Genomic DNA, 19,516 nt, shown 5'->3' on the forward strand with positions numbered 1-19,516 from the left:
CAAAGCCCTCTTCAGAAAAGACAAATGCTCAGACATTCATACGAGCGAGCACACCTCATACACATATGACCACTACCTCTGTCCACTTTGGTCACACTGGAACAGAAACACATTGAACGGGAACCAAAATCCAGGGTGGAGTGGGGAAGGGGGAGGGATAGCAGGGTACAGGTGAGGAAAGAGGAATCAGCGCCACCCGGTGGAGCGTGCAGGGTCTAGAGGTGGCAGGACATAAATATATCGGACACAATAAGCCTTATATGATTTGATGTCACATTTGTGTATACATGCGTTCCAATTGATGAAACAATTGTCATCATAACACGAAGACTGAAACAAGAAGGAGGCATATCAGATGCACACATTGATGAAATAGTAGCTATGCTGAGGAGCATAAAAGCACAAAACTACTTTGTGTTCGACAGAGAACTAGAAGAACAAGATCTTCAGAAACATAATAAAACCAAACAAATACAAAGATGTAAACTGGTGCCGTTATTTCAGTGACATAATATATGCTTTATTGGTGAACCACATACACACACAAACAGCTACACAATGAAATAAACAATTTACACCCAAAAATTTATCTCACATTAGAAACAGAAAAAGGCAACTACTGAATTTTCTAGATCTTAACATACAAAAGTTAAACAACACTCGAGACTTCACAATATTCAGGAAACCAACAACCACCAGCATCACTATTCACAATCAAACCACCCATTGGCCCGCAAGCACACAAGCTTCATATTCATGCTCCACAGAGTAAACAGAACACCCATATGCAAACAGAACTACACACAGAAACTAAACACAATAAAACAAATAGCATTGGAAAATGGTTATGATACTCATATAAACCAACAAATATGTAGACGGAGAAGGAATGAGCAGTCCACGTGCACACTAGACCTTACGCAATACAGAACACAACAAGAATTTCAAGAATTTTATTCACCCTAGATCATTTTACTATGATATTGGCTTCATCATACGAGATGTACGAGTACATACAGAATAACAAAATAAACTTCTGTCAATACATTATAAATACATTTGAAGCATGGCAGTGTACCAAATTACAAAGGATAGCTTTTAAAAGCTAACACAACAAGCTATCTTATAATCTAATATATTGTTTATAGTATAAACTTTGTAATTACACACGATTAACCACAGCACAAAATAATAACTACAGACAACTTTTAAACGCTTATATTCTCCTCAGGCATCTCAAAGAATTCTTTAATGTCATAGAATGGATGATCTGACAGCCAGCTGTACCACTTAATTTTAAAAGAATTTGTATCCATAGACTGAACATGAATTGGCAGTTTATTGAACATTTTGAGTGGGTTAACTTTGTGGGAATTTCCTGTTCTCGCTAATCTGTGGCGCGGTATGTCTAAATTACCGTTCGCCCTGGTGTTGTGTTTGTGTATTTCCTTTCTGGCAATAAATTCTGAAATATTATTTTTAATATAGAGTACAGACACATAGATGTATAAATTTATAATTGTAAGTATTCTGAGTCTGGAGAAAAGAGGACGACAGTGCTCCCTATGACCTCTTTTACATATTATACATATGACTTTTTCTTGTAATTTCAATACGTTTTTGATGTGAGGGGAGTGCCCCCATATAATAAGACCATATGAAATATGTGACTGGAATAGCCCAAAGTATGTCACCCTGAGGTACTCCAAGCTCACTACCTCCCTTAGTTTCAAGAGAAGGTATGCCACCCGAGATATTTTTTCACATACATGATTGACATGTTCCTCCCAATATAGTTTTGAGTCAATGTGAATACCTAAGAGTTTTACCGACTTATTGCCTACTTCATTTGATGTTCCCATTAAAAGTTGTTGTGTTTTGTCAGGGTTGCATAGGAGCTTATTGGCTGCAAATCAGTCCAGGGCCTTATCTGGTGTATCTTTTGTTGGTTTATTCAGATCTGAAATGTTCTGATGTGTCGTAAGTAGTGTTGTATCGTCAGCATAACACACAACAGAGTGAGCTATATTTTTAGGTAAATCATTAATAGCGACAATGAAGAAGAAGGGTCCAAGGATAGACCCTTGTGGTACACCTGTGCTGATTTCCATGATGGAAGAATTTAAATTTCTGACTGAAACGAATTGTTTTCGGTTACTTAAATAAGAATTTATCACAGATAAAGTGCTCCCTCTCACCCCATAAAACTCTAGTTTCCCCAGTAGTATGTCAACAGGAATGCAATCGAAAGCTTTGCTTAGGTCACATAATACCAGTGATACCATGTTATTATTTTCAAAAGCTGTTAAGGTTTGGTCAATGATTTCCAAGATGGCCCCTGTTGTGTTCTTCCCCTTTCGAAAGCCAAACTGATTGTTACATAGGATATTGTGTTTTTCAAAGAAGTTGCTTATTTGTGTGTGTATCAGCGCCTCAAATACCTTTGAGAATATTGGAACAATGGAGGCTGGTCTGTAGCTTTGGGGGAGATGTTTGTCTCCTTTTTTAAAAACTGGGACAACTTTTGATACCTTGAGTGCATCAGGAAAAACTTCAAATTCTACACATTTATTAAAAATATAGACAATGAGCATGTGCGGCACATAAGACCAACACCACACACAGGAAAAACACCACACACAGGAAACTAAATGGCACTTACTGACCTACAATAATAGGCAACATATTAAGAAAACAGAGACTTCGCATAGGGTACAAAAGTGAAATGAAATGATCGTATGGCATTGTTGGTCGGGAGGCCCCATGCGGGGAAGTTCGGCTGCCGTATTGCAAGTTCTTTTTAGTTGATGCCACTTTGGCAACTTTGTGCGTCAATAATGATGAAATGATGATGATGAACACACAACATCCAGTCATCACGTGGTAGAGAAAATCCCTAACCCCGCCAGGAATTCAACCTGGGACCTCGTGCGCAGGAAGCGAGAACACAACCCCAAGACCAGGAGCCGTGGACTCGCATAGGGTACAGAACAGACAGCACAATATAGAAAATGATCTGAACACTGGAAACATCCACAGATTCAACTCATCAGGCACATATAAACTCACCAGACAGTATACATAGGACAAACAAGGAGGAACTTTAAAACAAGATATTTAGGACACCTCAGAGCTCTAAAAAGTAACAGCTCCCACAGCAGATCTGCTGACCACCTAATATAACACATCCATCACCCCAACTGCAGTAGAAACAGATTTAAAAGTACTAAAATACATCCATGGCCTCTACCATAAACTAACAATAGAGGAAAGCTTCTGCATACAGAAGGCAGTAGCAGAAGGAAACAGGTTATAAATGAGTACACTACAATATACAAAGGTACACTATTTAACACAGCAAAGGAACTTTACAAAAAGACAGCACAGGAAGTTTAAAACACACACACACAAACACAGAGAGAGAGAGGGAGGGGGGGGGGGGGGGGGTAAACAAAATTCAAATTCGGTGCCATGAAATAGGGCACACATTAAAAACATTTACACTATGTTTTGGTGAAGTGAAAAGCACTCATTACAAACAAAATTCTGCAAAATATGTGCAGAGTTTGTTTGTGCTTCTCAGTAACTCATGCAAATGCAAAAGAAAAAGGATCTGCCAAAGCAAAATGTAACTAATAGCAGATACATGCGTGAAATATCCTGGCACAACAAAATTACATTGTAAGATTAACTCTCAAACCAAATTCACATTACCATCATTTGGTCACAGGTAACACGCTACCAGTACATGACAGTATGCTAAGTATACATGCACAAGTACATAAGCACTAAGTAAATGAACATATAATGTAAAATTAAGGTAATAACAAAAAAATTACAAAAATTATTCTTTAGGCCCTATTTTTGCAGATCAGTTATCAGTTAAAATATGTTCACATTTCACAAATTTTGATAAAGAAAATCTGTTGATAATGGCACAGAGATGTTGAACCATGTTTAGGTCACATGGGGTTTTGTGTAACAGGCAGACTTCATATCCAGTAATTTTGACTGTGAACACATTAAATTCAAGAGCATCAGGACCAAATAATGAATATTTATTTTTTCATTATTTGTCAGTCATCAGTAAATATTGTATTGTTGTTGTCCAAAAGCGCATGATAATTTTATATGAAACCATTACAAGAAAATGGAAGATACAAATATGTACACAAAATAATATATAAATACAATGCATAAAAGAACAGACAAATACAATACATAGGTGATAAGTATATAGTAATACAAATTTATACACAGATATGCTTCTGTTATTAAAAATTATTGTCAGTTCTTCAGTTCTACTCCACCACAATATTATTGCACTTGGCCTCCTGTCACTGATATCAAAAACAAGTAGTGTTTTACAGTAAACAAGTACAGTGGTGACTAAGGAAAACCATTGCATTGTGAATGATTTCAAGACAGTTGTCCAAATACTATCAAGTAGTTCATTGTGTCCTCATGAAATATCATGACAAAAGCTCACAATAACTGACGGAAGTGCCCTCATTCCCAGGTTCAATAATACTGTGGTAGACTAATACTGAGCCAGCAAGTACTTTTGTACAACAGTGGAGCAGTAAAGGTTTTATATCATCCAACAGCTGTCTGTTAGATATGTAAATATAATGAAAATGTTTTGGGGAAGAGACAGTATTTTGAGTTTTTATTTAATGTAAACATTAACAGAAAAATGTTACCAAACAGTGTAGTTACTCACTGATTAAAAACATTATTCAAGTATTTTTTTTTTTAACTTCTACTTTAAATATATTTTCATCTTGCAACTTTCTGACATACACTGGAAATAAGTATGAAAGCCAGCATTTAACTGAAATCTTCTTGGTGGGCCCTGATATATGAAACATTTCAGTATATGTATAGTGAAGGTATTGTTAGTACAGGGTGCAAAAAAAAGAACCATTCAATTAAAAAAAAAAAATAACTATCATGTTATTTGAGATATGGGCATGAGCAATTTACTGTTGGAAAGAGCAAACTCTTGAGTTTTACATGGCATCTCAAAAAGAATCATCTAATTTTAAAAAATCGTAACTATATTTTATGATTAATGGAAAATCTCATATAAGATGTGAAACAAATACTAACAAAGAGATAGAGGGGCTGGCCAGTACTTACCTCAGCTCAGTACAGCCGATAGATACACATAAAACAGAACTGAAAATTTACATTCCTAGCTTTCGGAACTTTGTTCCTTCATCAGGGAGGAGAGAGGGGAAAAAAGGGAAGAAGGGAAAGTGGATTCAGTTACTCACAACCCAGGTTATGAAGCAACAGGGAAAGGTAAACAGGGAGGGTGCAAGGATGGAGGCATGGTTGTCAGAGGGAAGCCAAAGATATTCTACTGTAAGTACTGTGCCAGCTTCAACCAAAGAGGATGCATACAGAAGTAAAGAGGTATATAGTATAAAGATAAACACAACTATGTAGGATGAAAAGATGCGTGAATGGCTAAAGAGGAAAGGGAAAGAGGAGAAGACTGAAGAGTGAATGGGAGTGAGGTTGTTTAACGTAGGTTCAGTCCAGGGGGATGGCGGGATGAAAGGATGTGTTGGAGTGCAAGTTCCCATCTCCGCAGTTCAGAGGGACTGGTGTTGGGTGGGAGAAGCCAAATGGCACATACGGTGTAGCAGGTTCCTAGGTCCCTAGAATTATGCTGGAGGGCATGCTCCGCTACTGGGTATTGGGCATCTCCTAGGCGGACAGTTCGTCTGTGTCCGTTCATGCGCTCAGCCAGTTTGGTTGTTGTCATGCCAATGTAAAAGGCTGTGCAGTGCAGGCATGTCAGTTGATAAATGACATGTGTAGTTTCACACGTAGCCCTGCCTTGAATTGTGTATGTTTTACCAGTAGCGGGGCTGGAGTAAGTGGTTGTGGGCGGATGCATGGGGCAGGTTTTGCAGCGGGGTCGGTTACAGGGGTAGGAACCGCTGGGTAGAGAAGGTAGTCTGGGAATATTGTAGCGTTTAACAAGGATGTTACGGAGGTTAGGGGGGCGACGAAAGGCAACTCTGGGTGGTGTGGGGAGAATTTTGTCAAGGGATGATCTCATTTCAGGGGTTGACTTGAGAAAGTCATATCCCTGGCGGAGTAATTTGTTGATGTTTTCGAGGCCAGGATAATATTGGGTGACAAGGGGGATACTTCTGTGTGGTCTGGGGGTAGGAACATTGTTGTTGGATGGGGAGGAATGTATTGCTCGGGAAATCTGTTTGTGGACAAGGTCTGCAGGATAGTTGCGGGAGAGGAAAGCACTGGTCAGGTTATTGGTGTAGTTGTTGAGGGATTCGTCACTGGAGCAGATACGTTTGCCACGAATACCTAGGCTGTAGGGAAGGGAGCGTTTGATGTGGAAAGGATGGCAGCTATCAAAGTGAAGGTACTGTTGTTTGTTTGTGGGTTTGATATGGACATAGGTGTGGATGTGAGCTTCAACAAGATGAAGGTCAACATCCAGGAAGGTGGCTTGGGTTTTGGAGAAGGACCAGGTGAAATTCAGATTCGAAAAGGAGTTGAGGTTATGGAGGAAATTAAGGAGTGTTTCTTCACCATGAGTCCAGACCACAAAGATGTCATCTATAAACCTATACCAGGCCAGGGGAAGCAGCTGTTGGGTCTTCAGGAAAGCCTCCTCCATGCGGCCCATGAAGAGGTTGGCATAGGAGGGAGCCATCCTGGTTCCCATGGCCGTTCCCCTGATTTGTTTGTAGGTCTGGCCTTCAAAAGTGAAGTAATTATGGGTGAGGATGAAGTTGGTAAGTGTGATAAGGAACGAGGTTTTTGGAAGTTCTTCAGGTGGGCGTTGGGAGAGGTAGTGCTCAAGGGCAGAGAGACCATGGGTATGTGGGATGTTTGTGTAAAGGGATGTAGCATCTATGGTGACAAGAAAGGTTTCAGGTGGGAGAGGAGTGGGAATGGTTTTGAGGCGTTCTAGGAAGTGGTTTGTGTCTTTGATGTAGGATGGGAGTCTGCGGGTGATAGGTTGTAGGTGCTGGTCTACCAGAGCTGAGATACGTTCGGTTGGGGATTTGAAGCCTGCTACAATGGGACGGCCAGGATGGTTCTCTTTGTGGATTTTGGGTAATAGGTAGAAGGTAGGGGTACGTGGCTCAGGTGGAGTGAGTAAGTCTATGGAAGCCGTTGTGAGGCCTTGTGAGGGACCTTGGATTTTTAGGATTTTTTGCAGCTCAGTCTGGATGGAGGGAATGGGATCCTGGGTAACAGCTTTGTAGGTTGAGGTGTCAGAGAGTTGCCGCAGTCCTTCTGCCACATACTCCACACGGTCAAGTACGACAGTTGTGGAGCCTTTATCCGCCGGGAGGATAACAATAGAGTGGTCTATTTTCAGCTCTTTAATGGCACGGGATTCAGCTGGGGTGATGTTGGGGGTTGTCGGGATGTTCTTCAAGAAGGACTGGGAGGCAACACTGGATGTGAGGAATTCCTGAAATGTCTGCAAGGGATGGTTTTGGGGGAGGGGAGGAGGATCCCTTTGAGAAGGCAGTCGGAACTGTTCTAGACAGGATTCAACACTAGGTCTAGTACTTGGGGGGGGGGGCTGTGTTTGGGTAGTGAAGTGATATTTCCAGTTGAGGTTCCGGGTGAATGAGAGGAGATCTTTAACCAAGGCAGTGTGATTGAATTTAGGTGTGGGGCTAAAGGTTAAGCCTTTTGATAGAACAGATGTCTCTGGAGGAGAGAGGGATCTGGATGAGAGGTTTAGGACTGAATTGGGACTGGTGATATGTGGCATTTGACTGTGGTTATAGTTGAGATTTGGTCTGTGTGGGGTATGTGCTGGGATGGGGAGATTGAGTAGGGTGGCTAGGCTAGGTTTGTTGGCTATGAGGGGGGTTTGTTGAAGGTTCTGTTGTGGTTGGTGTTTGTGAGGGATAGGGAGAGGGACCCCACTTCTTAGGTGTTGCACTAGCACTGTGGATAGTTTTTTCAGGTGTTGTGTGGCATGGAACTCAAGTTTGCAGCTGGCTTCTAGGATGATGTTCCTCAGTGTGTTCTCCAAGCAAGGGTTTGAGAGGTGGAGGACTTTGAAGAGAGATAGGAGCTGTTGGGAGTGGTGGTTACATGAAGTAGTGTAGAGATTCAGGACAAGTTGGGTAAGGGCTAAGGATTGAAGGTTCTGGAATTCCAGGAGAGACTGGTGGAAGGAGGAATTGCACCCAGAGATGGGAACTTTTAAGGTAAGCCCTTTAGGGGTAATTCCAAAGGTTAAGCAGGACTGGAGGAAAAGTATGTGAGATTGCAGTTTGGCTACAGTGAATGCATGTTTCCGGAATGAATGTAAATAATGTGGTATAGGATTAGGGTACATAGTGGGTAACTGGTGGGTAGGGAAATTAAATAACTAAAGTTGAGATAGTAATCATAAGAAGGAGTAAAACACGGAGGGAAGGACGAGAAGGAAAGAAATTGTGTGGGTAATGTTCAGTACCAAAGGAAGACCAGTAAATAAGAAAAATACGGAAAAAGTTGACCAGACCAAGCAACTATGTCCAGATCAGGGGAAAAAAGAACACACGTAGCTCAAAAACAGAGAGAGCGAGTGGCGAAAAAAGATCGCGCGTGCCGCAAAATCGATCGCGCGTGCCGCAAAAGCGATCGCGCGAGCCGCAAAAGCGATCGCGCGAGCCGCAAAAAAGATCGCGCGTGCCGCAAAAAAGATCGCGGGTGGGGCAGAAATGTCCCAAAATATTTTCTTGTGGCAGAGAAAGATAGCCAATGGCACAAAAGTATCGCCAGCAACAAGAAATCGACGGAAATGGATGATACTGGTAGGTGTGGAAGAGATTGTTGGCAGTGATTGTTGGCTGGGAAACAGCGAATAACGAACGTTAAAACTATGGAATGTTGAATAAATAAATCAATAAATAAAAAAGAGAAGAGGACTATAAATGGAACAAGATAATAGGAGGAAGATGAAACTAGCACAGTTGGTGACGAAAATATTTATTTATGTATATATAAAACACTGAAGGAGAGAAAGTGTTAAGATGACAGACGTAAGTGATAGCTAACAAAAGGGACAAAACAATGAAGGATGTGGACCATATAGGTGATCTAAATGATTAATGGAAAATCTCATATAAGATGTGAAACAAATACTAACAAAGAGATAGAGGGGCTGGCCAGTACTTACCTCAGCTCAGTACAGCCGATAGATACACATAAAACAGAACTGAAAATTTACATTCCTAGCTTTCGGAACTTTGTTCCTTCATCAGGGAGGAGAGAGGGGAAAAAAGGGAAGAAGGGAAAGTGGATTCAGTTACTCACAACCCAGGTTATGAAGCAACAGGGAAAGGTAAACAGGGAGGGTGCAAGGATGGAGGCATGGTTGTCAGAGGGAAGCCAAAGATATTCTACTGTAAGTACTGTGCCAGCTTCAACCAAAGAGGATGCATACAGAAGTAAAGAAGTATATAGTATAAAGATAAACACAACTATGTAGGATGAAAAGATGCGTGAATGGCTAAAGAGGAAAGGGAAAGAGGGACTGAAGAGTGAATGGGAGTGAGGTTGTTTAACGTAGGTTCAGTCCAGGGGGATGGCGGGATGAAAGGATGTGTTGGAGTGCAAGTTCCCATCTCCGCAGTTCAGAGGGACTGGTGTTGGGTGGGAGAAGCCAAATGGCACATACGGTGTAGCAGGTTCCTAGGTCCCTAGAATTATGCTGGAGGGCATGCTCCGCTACTGGGTATTGGGCATCTCCTAGGCGGACAGTTCGTCTGTGTCCGTTCATGCGCTCAGCCAGTTTGGTTGTTGTCATGCCAATGTAAAAGGCTGTGCAGTGCAGGCATGTCAGTTGATAAATGACATGTGTAGTTTCACACGTAGCCCTGCCTTGAATTGTGTATGTTTTACCAGTAGCGGGGCTGGAGTAGGTGGTTGTGGGCGGAAGCATGGGGCAGGTTTTGCAGCGGGGTCGGTTACAGGGGTAGGAACCGCTGGGTAGAGAAGGTAGTCTGGGAATATTGTAGGGTTTAACAAGGATGTTACGGAGGTTAGGGGGGGTGACGAAAGGCAACTCTGGGTGGTGTGGGGAGAATTTTGTCAAGGGATGATCTCATTTCAGGGGTTGACTTGAGAAAGTCATATCCCTGGCGGAGTAATTTGTTGATGTTTTCGAGGCCAGGATAATATTGGGTGACAAGGGGGATACTTCTGTGTGGTCTGGGGGTAGGAACATTGTTGTTGGATGGGGAGGAATGTATTGCTCGGGAAATCTGTTTGTGGACAAGGTCTGCAGGATAGTTGCGGGAGAGGAAAGCACTGGTCAGGTTATTGGTGTAGTTGTTGAGGGATTCATCACTGGAGCAGATACGTTTGCCACGAATACCTAGGCTGTAGGGAAGGGAGCGTTTGATGTGGAAAGGATGGCAGCTATCAAAGTGAAGGTACTGTTGTTTGTTTGTGGGTTTGATATGGACATAGGTGTGGATGTGAGCTTCAACAAGATGAAGGTCAACATCCAGGAAGGTGGCTTGGGTTTTGGAGAAGGACCAGGTGAAATTCAGATTCGAAAAGGAGTTGAGGTTATGGAGGAAATTAAGGAGTGTTTCTTCACCATGAGTCCAGACCACAAAGATGTCATCTATAAACCTATACCAGGCCAGGGGAAGCAGCTGTTGGGTCTTCAGGAAAGCCTCCTCCATGCGGCCCATGAAGAGGTTGGCATAGGAGGGAGCCATCCTGGTTCCCATGGCCGTTCCCCTGATTTGTTTGTAGGTCTGGCCTTCAAAAGTGAAGTAATTATGGGTGAGGATGAAGTTGGTAAGTGTGATAAGGAACGAGGTTTTTGGAAGATCTTCGGGTGGGCGTTGGGAGAGGTAGTGCTCAAGGGCAGAGAGACCATGGGTATGTGGGATGTTTGTGTAAAGGGATGTAGCATCTATGGTGACAAGAAAGGATTCAGGTGGGAGAGGAGTGGGAATGGTTTTGAGGCGTTCTAGGAAGTGGTTTGTGTCTTTGATGTAGGATGGGAGTCTGCGGGTGATAGGTTGTAGGTGCTGGTCTACCAGAGCTGAGATACGTTCGGTTGGGGATTTGAAGCCTGCTACAATGGGACGGCCAGGATGGTTCTCTTTGTGGATTTTGGGTAATAGGTAGAAGGTAGGGGTACGTGGCTCAGGTGGAGTGAGTAAGTCTATGGAAGCCGTTGTGAGGCCTTGTGAGGGACCTTGGATTTTTAGGATTTTTTGCAGCTCAGTCTGGATGGAGGGAATGGGATCCTGGGTAACAGCTTTGTAGGTTGAGGTGTCAGAGAGTTGCCGCAGTCCTTCTGCCACATACTCCACACGGTCAAGTACGACAGTTGTGGAGCCTTTATCCGCCGGGAGGATAACAATAGAGTGGTCTATTTTCAGCTCTTTAATGGCATGGGATTCAGCTGGGGTGATGTTGGGGGTTGTCGGGATGTTCTTCAAGAAGGACTGGGAGGCAACACTGGATGTGAGGAATTCCTGAAATGTCTGCAAGGGATGGTTTTGGGGGAGGGGAGGAGGATCCCTTTGAGAAGGCAGTCGGAACTGTTCTAGACAGGGTTCAACACTGGGTCTAGTACTTGGGGGGGGGGGGGCTGTGTTTGGGTAGTGAAGTGATATTTCCAGTTGAGGTTCCGGGTGAATGAGAGGAGATCTTTAACCAAGGCAGTGTGATTGAATTTAGGTGTGGGGCTAAAGGTTAAGCCTTTTGATAGAACAGATGTCTCTGGAGGAGAGAGGGATCTGGATGAGAGGTTTAGGACTGAATTGGGACTGGTGATATGTGGCATTTGACTGTGGTTATAGTTGAGATTTGGTCTGTGTGGGGTATGTGCTGGGATGGGGAGATTGAGTAGGGTGGCTAGGCTAGGTTTGTTGGCTATGAGGGGGGTTTGTTGAAGGTTCTGTTGTGGTTGGTGTTTGTGAGGGATAGGGAGAGGGACCCCACTTCTTAGGTGTTGCACTAGCACTGTGGATAGTTTTTTCAGGTGTCGTGTGGCATGGAACTCAAGTTTGCAGCTGGCTTCTAGGATGATGTTCCTCAGTGTGTTCTCCAAGCAAGGGTTTGAGAGGTGGAGGACTTTGAAGAGAGATAGGAGCTGTTGGGAGTGGTGGTTACATGAAGTAGTGTAGAGATTCAGGACAAGTTGGGTAAGGGCTAAGTATTGAAGGTTCTGGAATTCCAGGAGAGACTGGTGGAAGGAGGAATTGCACCCAGAGATGGGAACTTTAAAGGTAAGCCCTTTAGGGGTAATTCCAAAGGTTAAGCAGGACTGGAGGAAAAGTATGTGAGATTGCAGTTTGGCTACAGTGAATGCATGTTTCCGGAATGAATGTAAATAATGTGGTATAGGATTAGGGTACATAGTGGGTAACTGGTGGGTAGGGAAATTAAATAACTAAAGTTGAGATAGTAATCATAAGAAGGAGTAAAACACGGAGGGAAGGACGAGAAGGAAAGAAATTGTGTGGGTAATGTTCAATACCAAAGGAAGACCAGTAAATAAGAAAAATACGGAAAAAGTTGACCAGACCAAGCAACTATGTCCAGATCAGGGGAAAAAAGAACACACGTAGCTCAAAAACAGAGAGAGCGAGTGGCGAAAAAAGATCGCGCGTGCCGCAAAATCGATCGCGCGTGCCGCAAAAGCGATCGCGCGAGCCGCAAAAGCGATCGCGCGAGCCGCAAAAAAGATCGCGCGTGCCGCAAAAAAGATCGCGGGTGGGGCAGAAATGTCCCAAAATATTTTCTTGTGGCAGAGAAAGATAGCTTCATAACCTGGGTTGTGAGTAACTGAATCCACTTTCCCTTCTTCCCTTTTTTCCCCTCTCTCCTCCCTGATGAAGGAACAAAGTTCCGAAAGCTAGGAATGTAAATTTTCAGTTCTGTTTTATGTGTATCTATCGGCTGTACTGAGCTGAGGTAAGTACTGGCCAGCCCCTCTATCTCTTTGTTAGTATTTGTTTCACATCTTATATGAGATTTTCCATTAATCATTTAGATCACCTATATGGTCCACATCCTTCATTGTTTTGTCCCTTTTGTTAGCTATCACTTACGTCTGTCATCTTAACACTTTCTCTCCTTCAGTGTTTTATAATATATACATAAATAAATATTTTCGTCACCAACTGTGCTAGTTTCATCTTCCTCCTATTATCTTGTTCCGTTTATAGTCCTCTTCTCTTTTTTATTTATTGATTTATTTATTCAACATTCCATAGTTTTAACGTTCGTTATTCGCTGTTTCCCAGCCAACAATCACTGCCAACAATCTCTTCCACACCTACCAGTATCATCCATTTCCGTCGATTTCTTGTTGCTGGCGATACTTTTGTGCCATTGGCTATCTTTCTCTGCCACAAGAAAATATTTTGGGACATTTCTGCCCCACCCGCGATCTTTTTTGCGGCACGCGCGATCTTTTTTGCGGCTCGCGCGATCGCTTTTGCGGCTCGCGCGATCGCTTTTGCGGCACGCGCGATCGATTTTGCGGCACGCGCGATCTTTTTTTGCCACTCGCTCTCTCTGTTTTTGAGCTACGTGTGTTCTTTTTTCCCCTGATCTGGACATAGTTGCTTGGTCTGGTCAACTTTTTCCGTATTTTTCTTATTTACTGGTCTTCCTTTGGTATTGAACATTACCCACACAATTTCTTTCCTTCTCGTCCTTCCCTCCGTGTTTTACTCCTTCTTATGATTACTATCTCAACTTTAGTTATTTAATTTCCCTACCCACCAGTTACCCACTATGTACCCTAATCCTATACCACATTATTTACATTCATTCCGGAAACATGCATTCACTGTAGCCAAACTGCAATCTCACATACTTTTCCTCCAGTCCTGCTTAACCTTTGGAATTACCCCTAAAGGGCTTACCTTAAAAGTTCCCATCTCTGGGTGCAATTCCTCCTTCCACCAGTCTCTCCTGGAATTCCAGAACCTTCAATACTTAGCCCTTACCCAACTTGTCCTGAATCTCTACACTACTTCATGTAACCACCACTCCCAACAGCTCCTATCTCTCTTCAAAGTCCTCCACCTCTCAAACCCTTGCTTGGAGAACACACTGAGGAACATCATCCTAGAAGCCAGCTGCAAACTTGAGTTCCATGCCACACGACACCTGAAAAAACTATCCACAGTGCTAGTGCAACACCTAAGAAGTGGGGTCCCTCTCCCTATCCCTCACAAACACCAACCACAACAGAACCTTCAACAAACCCCCCTCATAGCCAACAAACCTAGCCTAGCCACCCTACTCAATCTCCCCATCCCAGCACATACCCCACACAGACCAAATCTCAACTATAACCACAGTCAAATGCCACATATCACCAGTCCCAATTCAGTCCTAAACCTCTCATCCAGATCCCTCTCTCCTCCAGAGACATCTGTTCTATCAAAAGGCTTAACCTTTAGCCCCACACCTAAATTCAATCACACTGCCTTGGTTAAAGATCTCCTCTCATTCACCCGGAACCTCAACTGGAAATATCACTTCACTACCCAAACACAGCCCCCCCCCCCCCCCCCCAAGTACTAGACCCAGTGTTGAACCCTGTCTAGAACAGTTCCGACTGCCTTCTCAAAGGGATCCTCCTCCCCTCCCCCAAAACCATCCCTTGCAGACATTTCAGGAATTCCTCACATCCAGTGTTGCCTCCCAGTCCTTCTTGAAGAACATCCCGACAACCCCCAACATCACCCCAGCTGAATCCCGTGCCATTAAAGAGCTGAAAATAGACCACTCTATTGTTATCCTCCCGGCGGATAAAGGCTCCACAACTGTCGTACTTGACCGTGTGGAGTATGTGGCAGAAGGACTGCGGCAACTCTCTGACACCTCAACCTACAAAGCTGTTACCCAGGATCCCATTCCCTCCATCCAGACTGAGCTGCAAAAAATCCTAAAAATCCAAGGTCCCTCACAAGGCCTCACAACGGCTTCCATAGACTTACTCACTCCACCTGAGCCACGTACCCCTACCTTCTACCTATTACCCAAAATCCACAAAGAGAACCATCCTGGCCGTCCCATTGTAGCAGGCTTCAAATCCCCAACCGAACGTATCTCAGCTCTGGTAGACCAGCATCTACAACCTATCACCCGCAGACTCCCATCCTACATCAAAGACACAAACCACTTCCTAGAACGCCTCAAAACCATTCCCACTCCTCTCCCACCTGAAACCTTTCTTGTCACCATAGATGCTACATCCCTTTACACAAACATCCCACATACCCATGGTCTCTCTGCCCTTGAGCACTACCTCTCCCAATGCCCACCCGAAGATCTTCCAAAAACCTCGTTCCTTATCACACTTACCAACTTCATCCTCACCCATAATTACTTCACTTTTGAAGGCCAGACCTACAAACAAATCAGGGGAACGGCCATGGGAACCAGGATGGCTCCCTCCTATGCCAACCTCTTCATGGGCCGCATGGAGGAGGCTTTCCTGAAGACCCAACAGCTGCTTCCCCTGGCCTGGTATAGGTTTATAGATGACATCTTTGTGGTCTGGACTCATGGTGAAGAAACACTCCTTAATTTCCTCCATAACCTCAACTCCTTTTCGAATCTGAATTTCACCTGGTCCTTCTCCAAAACCCAAGCCACCTTCCTGGATGTTGACCTTCATCTTGTTGAAGCTCACATCCACACCTATGTCCATATCAAACCCACAAACAAACAACAGTACCTTCACTTTGATAGCTGCCATCTTTCCACATCAAACGCTCCCTTCCCTACAGCCTAGGTATTCGTGGCAAACGTATCTGCTCCAGTGACGAATCCCTCAACAACTACACCAATAACCTGACCAGTGCTTTCCTCTCCCGCAACTATCCTGCAGACCTTGTCCACAAACAGATTTCCCGAGCAATACATTCCTCCCCATCCAACAACAATGTTCCTACCCCCAGACCACACAGAAGTATCCCCCTTGTCACCCAATATTATCCTGGCCTCGAAAACATCAACAAATTACTCCGCCAGGGATATGACTTTCTCAAGTCAACCCCTGAAATGAGATCATCCCTTGACAAAATTCTCCCCACACCACCCAGAGTTGCCTTTCGTCGCCCCCCTAACCTCCGTAACATCCTTGTTAAACGCTACAATATTCCCAGACTACCTTCTCTACCCAGCGGTTCCTACCCCTGTAACCGACCTCGCTGCAAAACCTGCCCCATGCATCCGCCCACAACCACCTACTCCAGCCCCGCTACTGGTAAAACATACACAATTCAAGGCAGGGCTACGTGTGAAACTACACATGTCATTTATCAACTGACATGCCTGCACTGCACAGCCTTTTACATTGGCATGACAACAACCAAACTGGCTGAGCGCATGAACGGACACAGACGAACTGTCCGCCTAGGAGATGCCCAATACCCAGTAGCGGAGCATGCCCTCCAGCATAATTCTAGGGACCTAGGAACCTGCTACACCGTATGTGCCATTTGGCTTCTCCCACCCAACACCAGTCCCTCTGAACTGCAGAGATGGGAACTTGCACTCCAACACATCCTTTCATCCCGCCATCCCCCTGGACTGAACCTACGTTAAACAACCTCACTCCCATTCACTCTTCAGTCTTCTCCTCTTTCCCTTTCCTCTTTAGCCATTCACGCATCTTTTCATCCTACATAGTTGTGTTTATCTTTATACTATATACCTCTTTACTTCTGTATGCATCCTCTTTGGTTGAAGCTGGCACGGTACTTACAGTAGAATATCTTTGGCTTCCCTCTGACAACCATGCCTCCATCCTTGCACCCTCCCTGTTTACCTTTCCCTGTTGCTTCATAACCTGGGTTGTGAGTAACTGAATCCACTTTCCCTTCTTCCCTTTTTTCCCCTCTCTCCTCCCTGATGAAGGAACAAAGTTCCGAAAGCTAGGAATGTAAATTTTCAGTTCTGTTTTATGTGTATCTATCGGCTGTACTGAGCTGAGGTAAGTACTGGCCAGCCCCTCTATCTCTTTGTTAGTATTTGTTTCATAACTATATTTTATTTGAGATAAGGTATATGGTCCATTTTTCTTTGCTGTGAACACCGTTACAGGGAGCACATATCTCAGTATGCTTGAGAACTTTCTTTTCCCACAGTTGGAGACTGATTCAAACGACTTCATTTATCAATAGAATGGGGCACTGCCATACTGACATCTGGGAGTGGGGAAATTTTTAAATCAAGGGATTACTGAATGATGGTTTGGTCGCACTGGACCAAATGATTCAACCTTACATTACTGCCCTCCAAGGGCACCAAACCTGACCATATGTGATTATTTCTTGTGAGGGTAACAACAATGTGTGAACTGGGACATGGCATAACAGCAGCTGTAGAGAATGTAACTCAAGAACGCTCGCTGCAGTGTGTGAACAGTTTGAATACCACATTGACATATGCCGTGCATCTAAAGGGGGGAATATTAAACAGCTATGAAAAGTTTTGAAAAAAGCTTTTTGAGTTTTCTGTCATCAAAAAACAAAATTCACTGTATATGTTTATTAGTTTCAGAAATACAGACGTGCCAAATTGGATGATTCTTCTGATACACCCTGTATTTTACATTTTCAGAATATGGGTTTTCAGTATGTCTGTCAGAGATTGTGAATTATTATTCTGACAGCTCTCTTCTGTAACAAAAAAATTGTTTTAGGTGGCAAGTGGTTGAACCACGGAACATTATTCCATATGTTACAATAGAAGTATGCTGTCCTGGAACCGTCTGATGTACAAATGTTGGTGATAATGCTAAGAGCAAAACAGATTGAATTGAGTTTCTGCACAAGTTTTATTACATGGTCATTAAAATTTAAGTTTTCATCGACATGAATCCCAAGCAACTTATACAATGCTGATTGCTGTTTTATCCGTGTCGCCGCTTTTGACATGTTGACTACCATGTGACCACCGGCGGACACAACAGAGATTTACACGTGATGCAATGCATCCACCAGTGACCACATGCTCCACTCTCCTTAGAATGGTGCCATTTAAATATATAGTCAAAGAACAGACACCATTGATGACCTGCAGCCGTCCATAATGAAATTAGAATTATATATTAATACCATCAACTGCTGACGGGCGTTCATATATATCAACAGGGACAGGTGAAAATGTGTGCCCCGACCAGGACTCAAACCCAGGATCTCCTGCTTACATGGCAGATACTTCATCCATCTGAGCCACCAAGGGCACAGAGGATAGTGCGACTGCAGGGACTATCTCACGCACGCCTCCTGCGAGACCCACGTTCTCACCTTATATGTCCACACACTACATTTGTAGTGTCCCTACCCAACACACTCATTACTCGTGGAAGACATTCTTACCAAGTCCCATAAGAGTTTGGGTAATATGTGTGCATCTGCATGGAAGAAGAAGGCCATGGCCAGTATTGCCAGAACTATATATTTATATGAATGTGGTGTCTGTTCTTTCAGACATGTCTGAAAGAACAAACACCATTGATGACCTGCAACCATCTATAACAAAATTAGAATTATATATTAATACCTTCAGCTGCTGATGAGTGTTGATATATATCAACAGGGACAGGTGAAAATGTGTGCCCCAACTGGGACTCAAACCTGGGATCTCCTGCTTACATGGCAGACACACTATCCGTTTGAGCCACCGAGGGCACAGAGGATAGTGCAACTGCAGGAACTATCTTGCACATGCTTCCCGCAAGACCCACATTCTCACCTTATATGTCCACACACTACATTTGTAGTGTCCCTACCCAACACACTCATTACTCATGGAAGACATTCTTACCAGGTCCCTTAGGAGTCGGGTAATATGTGTGCATCCACACAGAAGATGAACGTCATGGCCGATAGTCTGGGAGGCGTGCGTGAGATACTTACTGCAGTCGCACTATCCTCTGTGCCCTCAGTGGCTCAGATGGATAGAGTGTCTGCCTTGTAAGCAGGAGATCCCGGGTTCGAGTCCCGGTCAGGGCACACATTTTCACCTGTGCCCGTTGATATATATCAACGCCAACAGCAGCTGAAGGTATTAATATATAATTCTAAAAATATAGTCGTCTATTCAGAAGTGGGCTGTATGGCTGCTTGTGCGGTTTGAGGTGCCATGTCACGGATTGCGCAGCCCTTCCTGCCAGAGGTTTGAGTACTCCCTCGGGCATGGGTTTGTTTGTTGTTCTTAGCATAAGTTAGTTTGAGTTTAACTAGTTTGTAAGTCTAGGGACCGATGACCTCAGCAGTTTGGCCCCTTAGGAATTCACACACACTTGAACATTTTTGTGTGACTACCAGCAGGCACAGGGTGATGGCATGAACCTCTGCTGTGTCTGCTGGTGGCCTTGTGGCAGTCAATGTGTTCAGCACTGGCTTCACTTGTGATGTCTTCAACCTTCTACGAAAGTCTCCTTCACTAAAAGGTCAGGTGGCTATGTATGCTAAGGACCTTGTAATTACATGGAGCAGCCTTGATTATAAAC

The 19,516-nt window shown here is 43.7% G+C and overlaps 1 protein-coding gene and 1 non-coding gene across 4 annotated transcripts in view; both read left to right on the forward strand.

The window, feature by feature from the left end:
* LOC124795091 (UDP-glycosyltransferase UGT5-like) overlaps positions 1 to 19,516 on the forward strand; it is a 79,058-nt gene that overhangs the window by 50,094 nt on the left and 9,448 nt on the right. The window lies entirely within an intron of this gene.
* On the forward strand, positions 18,942 to 19,016 carry Trnat-ugu. Its single transcript has one exon. It is a non-coding gene; the product is annotated as a tRNA-Thr (tRNA).

Source organism: Schistocerca piceifrons, chromosome 4 (genome assembly GCF_021461385.2).
Source record: "Schistocerca piceifrons isolate TAMUIC-IGC-003096 chromosome 4, iqSchPice1.1, whole genome shotgun sequence".
In the NCBI taxonomy this organism is placed as follows: Eukaryota; Metazoa; Arthropoda; class Insecta; order Orthoptera; family Acrididae; genus Schistocerca; species Schistocerca piceifrons.